This window comes from Crinia signifera, chromosome 2 (assembly GCF_055691185.1).
Source record: "Crinia signifera chromosome 2, ASM5569118v1, whole genome shotgun sequence".
In the NCBI taxonomy this organism is placed as follows: Eukaryota; Metazoa; Chordata; class Amphibia; order Anura; family Myobatrachidae; genus Crinia; species Crinia signifera.
In genome coordinates, this window is record NC_139218.1 from 171852713 (window position 1) to 171867238 (window position 14526).

The following is a 14526-nucleotide window of genomic DNA, read 5'->3' on the forward strand; positions in this document are numbered from 1 at the left end:
GGGACTCGTTTCAGGTGAAAGGTGGACTGGTTTATTCAGTCAGAGAACGCCTACGTTTCGGGGTCTCCCCCTTCGTCAGGACAAGTTAAAGGTGTAACAATAAGTGATACAAAAACAGTGGAATATAAAGGCTCAAGTAACTTACCCCCTCCTGCAGCTTGCGCTCGCACACGGAGACCGCTGGGCTGACTTCCGGGTCTGATCGCGCTGTGATGACGTCATCGCGCCTGTCAGTGTCTTCCCTCAGGCGCATCAGAGCGGTGCCTGTCCGGCGGTCACGTGGGGCGGGCTGTGAAGGGCATAACAAGAGATCAGTACACAAATGCTGATACAGTGAAAAATATGACAAAACATACATCGCATACAGGAAAAATGATGTCAATAAAGTGCATAAGGCATCCAGGACACAGCACCTGTAAATATGAGGATGCACAACGTTAGTGAAAAAAATCATGAACAAAGTGAAAACCAAACAAAGTATGATACAGTGCTGACATCTATTGGTGAACATGTGAATGACGGACAAAATACAATAAGAAGGATTTTAAAAAAACATAGCTTTACACTCTAGGTAAGGCTCTGGCTTCTAAGCTCGCAAGTGTGTCTAAACCCCTCGGAGTGCCAACCAGCACTGCCAATGAGGTGCTGAGATGTGGTGGCATGAGAGGACTGACTATGAACCTGGGCTGAGGGTGTATGTGGGCTCTATACGGTGCTGGATATTAACCAGCTACAAGGGTGCTCAACCGGCACTCAATGAGATAATATGCGAAAAAAGGTGGTTGCAGAGCAGGGTATCAAATGACTAAAAAGGACTGGATGGGGTGGCCCCAAAAACACTGTGGGTGGAATGCTCAGAGAAAATTATGGAGTCCCCGAGACTCGTTGAGCCCCTTGGGGGCTAGTGTGTCAAGTTTAAAGATCCATTGAGCCTCCAACTGGAGTAACTTTTTAGATCTATCTCCGTCCCGAATGGAAGCAGGGATATGGTCAATGATTTTGTACCGTAGCATGGCCATGTTATGTTTGGCTCGGACAAAATGCCGGGCTACCGGTTGCTCACTCTTCCCGGATGCTAGTGCTGCCCTGATGGCACTGCGATGCTGTGCCATGCGGACTTTGAACTCACAATCGGTTTTGCCGACTTAATAAAGCCCACACGGGCATTGGATGACATAGATAACATAGCTGGTTGTACACGTTAAGGGCCATTTAAGCTTGAATTTTTTGCCAGAAAACGGATGAGTTATATCCGTACAAGTGACAAGATAGCTGCACGTGGTGCATCCCAAGCACCTATCCAGGCCTGGTCAGGCGTGTGCTGGCATCAAAGTTGGTGATCTCAGTTTTGACAAGTAAGTCCCTCCAAATTGGGGCCTCGCTTGTAGCTGGGCATGAGCTTGGTATTTTTGAAAGGTAAGTCTGGATCGGTTTTCACTATTTCCCACCATTGTTTGGCTTTGCAGGAAGTGACCAGACTGGTTGAGCTATAATCATTAACCCAAGGAATGCTAGGTGGTTTAATTTTAGGGCTACTCTTGGCTATGAGGTCATTGCAGTTTTGGGATAAGGCTTTGGTTTTGGCCAGTAATAATTCTCTTTTAGGGTATCCTCTCTCCTCAAACTTTTTCACCATAATGACAAGTTGTTCTGCTGTCCCACTGCTGGTGTCTGTTATTCTACAAACCCGAAGGAATTGAGAATATGGCAGGCTTTTGACTGTATTGCGGGGGTGAAAACTGTCGTGCCTCAGCAGGGTGTTTCGGTCTGTGGGTTTCACGAAGAGGGATGTGTGGAGATGCCCGTCTATGATGGAGATGGATATGTCCAGGAACGGTATGGTATGACTGTTGGAGGTCAGGGTCAGCTTAATGGGATGAGCAGAGTGATTTTGTGAAGCCACCAGTTCCTCTAACGGAGCTAGGGGACCTCTCCATAAAAGGAAGAGGTCATCTATATACCTCACGTATAGATCCATGTTGGAGTTCACCACGGCATTGTCGAGAAAAAGTGTTTTTTCTACTTGCCACATGTAGGCATTTGCAAAGGACGGAGCTACTGGGGATCCCATAGCGCACCCCGTCCTTTGCAAATAGTAGCCTCCATCGAAAAAGAAAAAGTTGTGTGACAGTGTGTATTTAAGCAATGCCGCGAAAAACTCCACGGATGGTCCTTGGTACAATGGATTATCCCGGATGAGATCAACCACCGCCTGTACCCCTTCAAGGTGCGGGATACAGGTGTACAGGCTGGTGACATCCAGGGTGGCCAACGTAACATCTGTCAGGTCGGATCCCTGGTTAAGGAATTTGTTAAGAAGAGCGGTAGAGTCACGCAAATAAGTGGGGAGATTTTGTATGCACGGCTGCAAGTAAGTATCCAAATATACAGCAATCGGTTCACACAACGACCCCCTTGCAGAGATGATGGGTCTGCCAGGGGGTCGCTGTGCGTCCTTGTGTATCTTGGGGATACTGTAAAATAAGGGAGCAACGGGGAAGGCAGTGGTCAATTTTCTTAGCACAAGGTCAGAAATAATGCCATTATTCTTAGCAGAAGACAGGAGGTTGTCTAAGGTCTGCTTAAATTTTATCGTTGGGTCACCTCTTAATTTCTCATAAGTGATGGGGTCTTGTAACAACCGATAACAGTCACTCCTGTAGTAACTGGTATCCATGACCACTATCGCACCCCCTTTATCCGCGCTGCGGATTATAATATCAGTGCGCTGGCTAAACTCTTTGAGAGCTAATCTCTCAGCCCTGGGCAGATTAGGAAATACCTGTGGGGGGGGAATGGGAATGGCAGAATCCAGTAAACGAGAGAAGGTTCTTATGGAGGCATTAGTTGACTGTGGGTCGAATTTTGATCTTGGGCCTAAATTTTTTATGGCAGGGGGTAAACATTCCTCTGCTGGTAAAGCAGGCTGTTTCGAGAAGTACTCTTTCAGTTTAAGGTTACGATGGAATCTAAAGTGTCCACTGTCCAACGGAATTTGTCCGGGCCTCTGGATGGAACAAATGACAGGCCTCTGCTGAGGACTTGCATCTCTACTGGTGACAGTGGAGTAGAAGAGAGGTTAAAGATTATGTCCGTGCTCCCCGTGGTGGCTTGCGTTTGGACTTTGCGGCGGTTTTGGCCTCCTCGCCTTGTAGGTCTTTTGGACCGGTTTTGCCCCCGGCTCTGGTGTGGACCCCTAAAGGGCACCTCATTGGCAGTGCTGGTTGGCACTCCGAGGGGTTTAGACACACTTGCGAGCTTAGAAGCCAGAGCCTTACCTAGAGTGTAAAGCTATGTTTTTTTAAAATCCTTCTTATTGTATTTTGTCCGTCATTCACATGTTCACCAATAGATGTCAGCACTGTATCATACTTTGTTTGGTTTTCACTTTGTTCATGATTTTTTTCACTAACGTTGTGCATCCTCATATTTACAGGTGCTGTGTCCTGGATGCCTTATGCACTTTATTGACATCATTTTTCCTGTATGCGATGTATGTTTTGTCATATATTTCACTGTATCAGCATTTGTATACTGATCTCTTGTTATGCCCTTCACAGCCCGCCCCACGTGACCGCCAGACAGGCACCGCTCTGATGCGCTTGAGGGAAGACACTGACAGGCGCGGTGACGTCATCACAGCGCGATCAGACCCGGAAGTCAGCCCAGCGGTCTCCGTGTGCGAGCGCAAGCTGCAGGAGGGGGTAAGTACTGTTTTTGTATCACTTATTGTTACACCTTTAACTTGTCCTGACGAAGGGGGAGACCCCGAAAAGTAGGCGTTCTCTGACTGAATAAACCAGTCCACCTTTCACCTGAAACGAGTCCCTGAGTGTCCTTTCTTCGTATTGGTATTTACAAAGGGCTGCAAGGCCACTATTGTTGGCACCGGGGCATCCTACCATTCTCTGGCTACACATAAGTCCTGTTGTGCTGGTTCTCTGTTCTGGTCGTATTTGTGTGCACGCTGCTGTGTACCTGGACCCAGCTGGCGCACGGTTCCTGGCACCAGGCAAGCCACTTCACCCTGCTCAGAACATTTGCTTCCATTCCTGTTATATCAACTATCATCCTCCCCACAGCATTAAGGGTTGAGGTTTTCCTGGAGCTACAGACTCCTGCATTTCACAGTTACTGCATTCTGGACTGACTATGTCACAAACTGAGCCGGAATTTCCAGCAGCAGCAGCAGCATATGTGTTACAATGTGACAACTTCGACCATCACAGCTATTCTGAAGCTGAAGCAGAAGATATCCTGTGTAAGGACCCTGCTTTCAACGAGACAGATACAAACTCCAATGACGCCATCTTTAAGGAATTGTTTAAATTGAGAAAACGCGAACTTGACTTCCTCTACCACGCACGCACACTGTCCGACTACTATAGAAACAAGCAGATCCCTAGAGGATTCAGGGTGCACAATACGCCCACTATAGGTCGGTACAGTGTGCCCTTTTGTAAGAAGTGGATTTCAATCCTAAATAAGTGCTCTATGGACCTTATGCTCTTGGTAATAGAGGAGTCCAAAAAGGAGCACTCTGCCACCCAAACCAAAATTGCCACCTTTGAAGCCACCAACCTAGCAGCCTTGACGTCGGACCCATCCACTAAGTGGCTGGACAAACTTAAGAGCCAAGTTGAGTCCTACAAGACAGAACTCCTTCGCTTTAAAAAAGACAAGCTTAAAAAAGTGCAAACTGACTACGAGCAACACGCCGTCTATCCGTGGTTAGGAAACACGTCTAGGCCATCTACCCGTGGTAGATTTGGTGGGCGCACCGGGTACCGTCAACGCTTCCAGAATTCGAGCACTTCAGGGAGCGACACCGAAGTAGCGCACAGAGGAGGCTCAGCCACCAGCCGCGGTCCAAGCCCTTTAGGGGTCCACACCAGAGCCGGGGGCAAAACCGGTCCAAAAGACCTACAAGGCGAGGAGGCCAAAACCGCCGCAAAGTCCAAACGCAAGCCACCACGGGGAGCACGGACATAATCTTTAACCCGGACAAATTCCGTTGGACAGTGGACACTTTCAGATTCCATCGTAACCTTAAACTGAAAGAGTACTTCTCGAAACAGCCTGCTTTACCAGCAGAGGAATGTTTACCCCCTGCCATAAAAAATTTAGGCCCAAGATCAAAATTCGATCCACAGTCAACTAATGCCTCCATAAGAACCTTCTCTCGTTTACTGGATTCTGCCATTCCCATTCCCCCCCCCCACAGGTATTTCCTAATCTGCCCAGGGCTGAGAGATTAGCTCTCAAAGAGTTTAGCCAGCGCACTGATATTATAATCCGCAGCGCAGATAAAGGGGGTGCGATAGTGGTCATGGATACCAGTTACTACAGGAGTGACTGTTATCGGTTGTTACAAGACCCCATCACTTATGAGAAATTAAGAGGTGACCCAACGATAAAATTTAAGCAGACCTTAGACAACCTCCTGTCTTCTGCTAAGAATAATGGCATTATTTCTGACCTTGTGCTAAGAAAATTGACCACTGCCTTCCCCGTTGTTCCCTTATTTTACAGTATCCCCAAGATACACAAGGACGCACAGCGACCCCCTGGCAGACCCATCATCTCTGCAAGGGGGTCGTTGTGTGAACCGATTGGAAATAGTTGGAAACCTGAGAGAAAACAGTGGGGGACAGATCAGGAGAGGAGAGGTAGATTTGGGTGTCATCCGCATAGAGGTGATATTGGAAGCCAAAGGAGTTAATGAGTGCACCCAGAGAGGAGGTGTACAGTGAGAACAGAAGGGGACCAAGGACGGAACCCTGAGGGACCCCGACGAAGGATGGAAGGTGGTGAGGTGGAGCCAGAGGAAGAGACTGAGAAGGAACGGTTGGAGAGGTAAGAGGAAAACCAGTTGAAGACTGGAAGGTGGTGAGGTGGAGCCAGAGGAAGAGACTGAGAAGGAACGGTTGGAGAGGTAAGAGGAAAACCAGTTGAAGACTGTGCCAGAGAGGCAAATGTTTTGATAGCAGGTCATTGGTGAATTTCACTAGGGCAGTCCCAGTGGAGTGAAGTGGACGAAAGCCAGATTGAAGGGGATCAAGGATGGAGTGGTCAGACAGGTAGCTGGTTAGACGCCTGTAAACCAGCTGTTCTAGTATTTTAGAGGCAAATGGGAGAAGAGAGATAGGGCGGTAGCTTGTGGGAGATAAAGGGTCCAGGTTTGGTTTTTTAAGAATAGGCAAGTCCAGAGCATGTTTGAAGGGTGAGGGAAAGATGCCAGAAGAAAGAGATAGGTTAAAGAGGTGAGCAAGGTGGGTGCAGCCAGTGGGGGAGAGGGAACTGAGGAGACGGGAGGGGAGAGGGTCCAAGGGACAGGTAGAGGGGGGAGAGGATGAGATGAGGGAGCGGACTTCCTCAGCTGTAGTATGGCAGAAGGGTGACAGGAGTACTCATTACTCACTGACACACTTCCCAGGTCACAGCGCAGACACACAGGTGTACTCATTACTTACTGACACACTTCTGCAGAGTGTGCACGATGCCTGCTACCCTCTCCAGCCGCGACCGCCAAGCTACAACTCCCCTCACAGACACATGTTAGCGGGGGAAGGGGATGGGAGAGAGGGAGAGAGAGAGAGAGAGAGATACAGTACAGGATAAAAGACTGTTGTAATGTACAGTAAGATCATAAACATATTTTTTCCATTTCATTTTTCTGTCCTTTGTTCTCTGGCCCAAACACACTTGATTTTGCTCATGGTAGAGTGGCATGGTGGGTGGGGGGCAGAGAAGAAAAAATAATAGCGTTAGTGAATGGTCACAACAAGGCTTTCAGGGGGAGGGGGAGAGAGACACATGTTATCGGGGGAAGGAGATGGGAGAGAGAGAGATACAGTACAGGATGAAAGACTGTTGTAATGAACAGTATGATCATAAACGTACTTTTTTCCATTTCATTTTTTTGTCCTTTGTTCAATGGCCCAAACACACTTCATTTTGCTCATGGTAGAGTGGCACGGTGGGTGGGGGTGGGGGGGGGGAGAAGAAAAATAATAGCGTTAGTACTGAATGGTCACAACAAGGCTTTCAGGGGGAGGGGGAGAGAGACACATGTTATCGGGGGAAGGAGATGGGAGAGAGAGAGATACAGTACAGGATTAAAGACTGTTGTAATGTACAGTAAGATCATCAACGTACTTTTTTCCATTTCATTTTTCGGTCTTTTGTTCTCTGGCCCAAACACACTTGATTTTGCTCATGGTAGAGTGGCATGGGGGGGGGGGGGGGGGGGGGAAGAAGAAAAAATAATAGCGTTAGTAGTAAATGGTCACAACAAGGCTTTCAGGGGGAGGGGGAGAGAGACACACATGTTAGCAGGGGAAGGGGATGGGATAGAGGAAGAGAGACACAGGACATACTGTAAGAGTGTTATACAGTAAGATCATAAACTTACTTTTTAAATCTGCTAAAATAGAGTAATGTACTTACAATGTGCAGTGAGAAGGAGTTCTGTATCTGGGGCGCATCCTCATAGAAGCATGATTGCGCACAGTCTGTAAATGAACTACAGTACCACTTTATTTCAACCAAGCCTGGATCTGTCGTGTTGTCTTTTCTTGTTTCATCTTGGCGATTATCTGGCTCATTGCTTTGCTGATTTTTGGCGGCATGTTTAATGTCAGGAACTGTGGAGACAAGATACAGTAATGTACCATAAATACTGACCAGTAATGTAATTTTTGGTACTTCGGCAACAATGTACAGTATGCATTACCACCATAATACAGTATACAGTACATTGGCAAGCAGTGGCGGCGGTAAGGCATACAGTACTGTACATTGTTGGCCTGCGACAGAAATGTACAGTATGCATTGATGCCATATCATAATGTGCATTTTTTTAATATTCTATATACTATACTATACACATTGGTGGCAGTGGCTACTCACTTAACACAGTGATTTTTTATTTATTTTGCCAATTATTTTTACAATGGTGGCAGTGGACGGTATGGACATGTGGGCGAGAGGATGGGAGCTTGCTGCTGCTGGCGGGGGGGGCAGGAGAGCCACAGACGACGGTCACTTTGCTGCTGCGGTGGCGGGTGAGTCGACTGGCTGACAGACGGGCAGGCAGGAGTGAGGTTGGGGCCGGACGTGCGGCCGGTAGGGTTGCCACCTCATCCCTTTAATCCTGGAGACATACTGTATTAATTACACAGGTTCTGTGGCTGGCTCACTTCAACACTCAATTTCAACTGTTTTTCTTTAAACAGCCATCAGACTTCATTCCAACTGTATTTTTTTAATCAGCCACAAAAACCTGTGTACTGTAATTAATACAGTACAGTATGTCTCCAGGATTAAAGGGATGAGGTGGCAACCCTAGCGGCCGGTAATGTGTTGCTTCTCCCAGCTCATAACACAGAGCAGGGGGAAGGAGCAGGGGCGGGAGAAGGGGCGGGAGAAGGGGAGGCGCCGAGGCGGTCCGCAACTTGAAAGTGTATGATCTTTCAGCCCGCGCTGCGTACACACACACAGCGATAATGGATGAAAAATCATCCATCATCGCTGGCATGCTGGTCAAACCAGCAGATGGGAGACTTCACTAGTGTTGAGCTAGTCTCCCATCAGTGGCCTACAGTATACACACTTGGCGATTTTCATCTGAAAATCGCCAAAAAGTAGCATGATTTAAAAAAATGGGGGGAAAAAAAACATTATTCTGCTTCTGCGGATACCTGTAATCTAGTATTAATTACAGTACCTACAGTACAATATGAACACCCACAGCTAGGGGATTTTGTACACAGCTAGGGGATTTTTTACACAGATATGGGATTTTGAACTAGGGAAAAGCAAAACTGTTAAATGAGTTCTTCTCATCAGTATTTACTAAGGGAGAGCAGACTGTGGAACGAACATTTACCACAAACGGGACAAATAAGCCAGATCTCATTGTGGATTTCACGCCTAAGGAAATAACACTGAGGCTAAGCAAACTCAAAACAAATAAATCACCAGTGCCAGATGGGATTGATCCAAGGGTATTAATGGAATTAAGGGATGAACTAGCTACCCCCCTACAATATATCTTTAGCAAGTCACTATCGTCAGGTATAGTACCAAAAGATTGGAGAATAGCAGAGGTAGTGCCAATATTCAAAAAAGGAAGATCCCGCTAATTACAGACCCGTTAGTTTAACATCAATTGTGGGTAAACTATTTTAAGGATTTTTAAGAGATGGTATCCAGGAATATTTAGACAATCACCGTCTACTCAGTACTAACCAACATGGGTTCGTGAAAAATCGTTCATGCCAAACTAATCTACTAGGGTTCTATGAAGAGGTTAGCAAAAACCTTGATAATGGAAATGCTGTATATGTGATTTTCCTAGATTTCGCTAAAGCATTTGATACTGTCCCACACAAGAGATTGATTAATAAAATGGAGAACCTAGGATTGGGTGAAAATATCTGCAGATGGGTAGGGAATTGGCTATGTAATAGAGAACAAAGAGTGGTTGTGAATGGTGCCGTATCAGATACGATACCGGTACTAAGTGGAGTGCCCCAGGGTTCGGTTTTGGGGCCCATTTTGTTTAACATTTTTATTAACGATATTGGGATAGGGTTACTCAGCAATGTATCCATCTTTGCGGACGATACAAAACTTAGCAAAGTCATCAAATCATCAGAAGACATCACCATGCTTCAAAATGATCTTGCAATTCTAGATGAGTGGGCAAAAAAATGGAAGATGAGGTTCAATGTAGATAAATGTAAGGTTATGCACCTTGGCAGACACAACCAGTGTGCAAGTTACAACCTTAGCGGAGAGGAACTTGGTAATTCCATACTTAAAAAGGACCTAGGAGGAGGGGCGGGGCCACGGCGGCGAGGGAGTGAGGAGGTGCTGTAGAGCTCCTAGCAGCATGGAATAACCGAGCGAGACCAGCTGAGAATAGATGCCGGGAAAAGTCTCACTGACCTGGATCCGTGTTATGGGGTTGGCCCGCTGAGTGAACGCGACAGGAGCTGGAGGAGATATCGGAGCGCTGGTGGGGCTGCGCATAGCGGAAGGGACAGAGCGTGCGCACCGGTGGTGAGCTGTGACGCTTCCGGAAGAAGGTGCACAGAGGACGCGGCAGCGAGACCTGCATCGTGGCGAGGAGGCCAGACTGAGCTCGCAAGCAAGTACCCAAGATAAGCGGCGAGTGAGCTGGCCGGATATTCAGTGGGGGGAAGGCTGGCTTAAAGGCACTGGAGCAGTGGAAGAGAGGAGAGGAGATACTAGTCCCGCCGACGCCAGATACAGCAGCGTGCTGGAGCAGTGTGGCAAGGAGAGGTGGGTAGAGAGCCTGACAAAGTGGAAAAAACGCCTGGTGCAGTATAAATTATATATTATGTAACTGACTTGCTTACACTACTGGATAATGCTACAGCCAACTTGTGTATCCCTGTAAGATAATTGTATACAGGGCAGAGAAAGGCTGCACGTGGGTAAGCACCTGTTTGGGTGAATACAGCCTTGTATGAGGAGACCCTGTAGAAGCAAACCCAAGTGGACTGAGATAAGATAGAGAAGCACTATAAAGCATCAGTACATTATAAGACACATTCTACCTTCCCTAAGCTGTCGTTTATAAACTGCCCTTGATAGCCTGCGATAAAGGTGGGCGTATTATTTTTTTTTTTTTTTTCCCGTTTTCTCCTCCTTGAGTATAAAATGGGGAAAACTAATACAGCCGCTGCGGCCAAACTTGAAAAGTACGCTCGGTCCCAAACGAATCCTTCTCAAACTCCGGGTACAACCCCAAACACGACCCCATCTAAAGAGAAAGCATCCTCAGCTACCCCTGAAATTACCCTCCAGCAATTACTGGAGGCAATTACCAGCAGTGAACAGCGCCTTACAGATAAGATTAGTGAGGTACAAACAGAGGTGACCTCAATTAAGAATGAGATCACGGCACTGCACAGCCGGGTGGCTCAGGCGGAGTCTCGAATCTCTGCCCTTGAGGATTATAACAAGCAATGGGCACCCAAGGTGGAGGCACTAACGGGCCAGCTAGCTGATGCTAGATTGAAACTCCAAGATATAGAGGGCAGACTTAGGAGGAATAACCTCCGGTTTGTTGGCTTTCCTGAGCACGCAGAAGGGACAGACACAGTCCAGTTTATGGAGAAATGGCTATTGAGTATGTTTGGCAAAGACTCATTTTCAGGCCAATTTGCAATAGAGAGAGCGCATCGGGTGCCGACTAGGCCTCTTCCCCCTGGGTCTCACCCACGTACGTTAATAGTGAAATTCCTGAACTTTCGTGACAGGGATAGGATCCTCAGAATGGCACGTGTTAAAGAACAGTTGGCATATGATGGCAATAAAATCGCCATATTTCCGGACTATGCTCTAGAAACACAAAAAGAACGAGCCAGATTTATAGATGTTAAGAGGCGTCTCAGACAGTGTAACATCAAGTACTCAATGCTTTTTCCTGCTAAGCTGCGGATTGTTCATAATGGTGAGACAGTTTTTTTTCAAGACCTGAGGAGGCAGCCAGATGGCTGGACAGATGGGCACCAGGAAACTAACAGATGGCGCAGTGAAGAGACTTAAAAAATATTTTTCTCTCTTTTTTTTTTTTTTTTTTTTTCTCTCTGCTGGCATTTCATTTTTCTTTATTCATTCTGTGATAGAGCTGCTAGGAGGCTCACCTCGTTTTGGTGGTCTTTTTTTTGTAGAGCCCTTGATAGTCTGCATTGGATAAACTTTTTTTTTTTTTTTTTTTTTTTTTTTTTGGGTTAGGGTGGCAAGAAGAGTATGCCTTTCGGGGTGAGGTATACAGGGAGGGGGGAGGGGTTGGGATTTGGGGGTTATTTGAATAGTGTCAGTTTTGATATATATTTATGTAAAGGTCTGGAGGTAAACCCAAGAAGGCAGGAGGCAAAGGGAGAGGGGGTAACTGAATTTTGGCATTGTGAATATTATATGTTGAGGTATGACAAAAATTTATGCTTGGAATGTTAGGGGAATAAATGATAGGGTTAAACGCTCTTTAGTGATGGAACAAGTGAGGAAATCCAGAGCGGATATAATAGGGTTGGTAGAGACGCACCTGGTAGGCAATAAGGTGTATGCATTAAATAAAACCTGGGTGGGTAAAAGTTACCATGCCCAGTTTTCATCTTCTTCGCGAGGAATTTCAGTGCTAATTAGGAAATCCGTAACATTCAGTTGCAATAGATCACTGATAGACCCGCTGGGACGTTTTATTTTCCTTGATTGTAGAGTAAATGAGACATGGTTAGTACTTCTGTTCGTATACATACCCCCACCCTTTAATTTAGAGGTCTTAGTAAAAGCAGCAGAATTTGCTGCACTGGCTCCACAGGCCTTAACCATATGCATGGGAGATTTCAACAATGTCCTGGACAAAGAGGTGGACAGAAGAAGTCAAAAAAAAGTGGCACCTTCAGGAAATAATAACAGCTTCCTCCGGTTTGTACAGGACATGGGTTGGATAGATATTTGGAGGGCCCAAAACCCCCAGGCCATACAGTTTTCTTGCTATTCGGACACTCACCATGCTTTCTCAAGGATTGATCTGGCATTGGTTAGCCAGAATACCATTAAGCATGTTAGTGAGGCGGAATATGCAGCGAGGGGTATCTCCGATCATTCCCCATTATCCCTTAAGATTGTTGATAAGATCGATTTAGGTCAAGGGTACTGGAAACTTAATGTCAACTGGTTACAGGCACTCAGCAAGGAAGGGAAACTGACACAGTTGTGGGAGGAATTTTGGGAGGAAAATCGGGGGACCTCGTCTCCCTCGATGGTTTGGGATGCATTCAAGGCCTATGTAAGGGGCACATTAAAGAAAAGCATCAGTGAGATCCAAAAGGGAAACAAGGTTAAAATCCAAAACCTCGAAAAGAATAGTTTGGAGCTAGAAGCCAGATATCTAAGAGAGGGCAGTGATAAAATAAGGCAAGAATGGTTAGAGGCACAGGCAGAATGGTTGGGGGCCCTGAGGGAACAGAACGATCTCCTTCTTGCCAGACAAGCCAGGACAAACTACCAATTCTCTGACCGACCCGGAAGGTATTTGGCGTATTTAGCCAGACCCGATACACCTACCAATAATATTGTCTGTATTAAAGCAGAGGATGGCACCCTTTTAAAAACCACCAGTCAGATAGGACAGAGGGTCAGAGAGTATTTTTGTCAACTCTATGAGTCCAAATCTAGTCATACCAGGACGGAAACGGAGGTATATATCTCCGAGATAAAGGTTCCAAATATAGGAGAGGAAGAGAGAAGGGATTTAGAGGCCCCATTGTGTCTGGAGGAAGTAAAGGGGGCAATAAAGAGTCTGGCGGGAGGGAAAGCACCGGGCTTAGATGGCCTCCCTGCAGAATTCTATAAAAGCTATGTAGAGGAGTTAGCCCCAGTATTCCTTGAGACTATTAAATGTTGCTATGAAGAGAATGAGCTCCCACCCTCTTTGTTGGAAGCGAGGATAACAATCATTCCAAAACAAGGAAAGGATCCGACGATCCTCGATTCATATAGGCCTATATCCCTGTTGGCCGTGGAGGCAAAAATACTCTCTAAGATCTTAGCGACACGGTTAAATAAATATATTTTGAGGATTATACACCCTGACCAGTCAGGCTTTATGCCTGGCAAATCTACTAGTCTTAATATACGTAGACTACAGAGTCACCTTCAGCTCCCACAAAATAGAGGGGACCGCCCAGCCGTGGCCACACTGGATGCATCAAAAGCGTTCGATGTGGTCGAATGGACCTATCTATGGGAGGTGCTGAAAGCATTTGGAATAGGACCAGGGTTTTTAAAATGGCTCCAGCTTATATATACAAACCCCAGAGCACGGGTGTCAGTCAATGGGTGGACATCAACTTCTTTCCCCTTATCAAGAGGGACCAGGCAGGGGTGCCCCCTGTCGCCGCTACTTTTCGCGCTGGCCATAGAGCCATTGGCATGTAAGATCAGAGCAATATTGGGAAGTAAAGGTCTGAGGGTGGGGAGTGAAAGGGAAGTACTCTCGCTATATGCGGATGACCTTTTGATTTATCTGGCGGATTATACTCAAGATCTTCCCCAGATGTTGGAGATAATTGATGAATTTGGTGACTACTCAGGGATTCGAATTAATTGGAGTAAGTCATATATATTCTCGGAGGCGACGACAGGGGCCCCCCTGCGGCACCTACCATCTCCCCTCCAATGGGCGGTGACCTTTAAATACTTAGGGATATGGATCACTAGAGATCCTAAGGAATTTATTACCCTAAACATCAACCCCCTTATAGATCTATTGGTTAAAAAATGTAAAAGCTGGAGCCATTTGCCGCTGACGGTGATAGGTCGAATAAATCTTTTTAAAATGGTGGCCTTGCCTAAAATATTGTATATTATCCGGCACTCACCCATTTACCTTCCGAAGTCCATATTTCGTAAAATCAATAGCATTATGATCTCCTTTTTTTGGAATAACACTAGGCCTAAAGTACGGGCGAAGGTACTAATGCT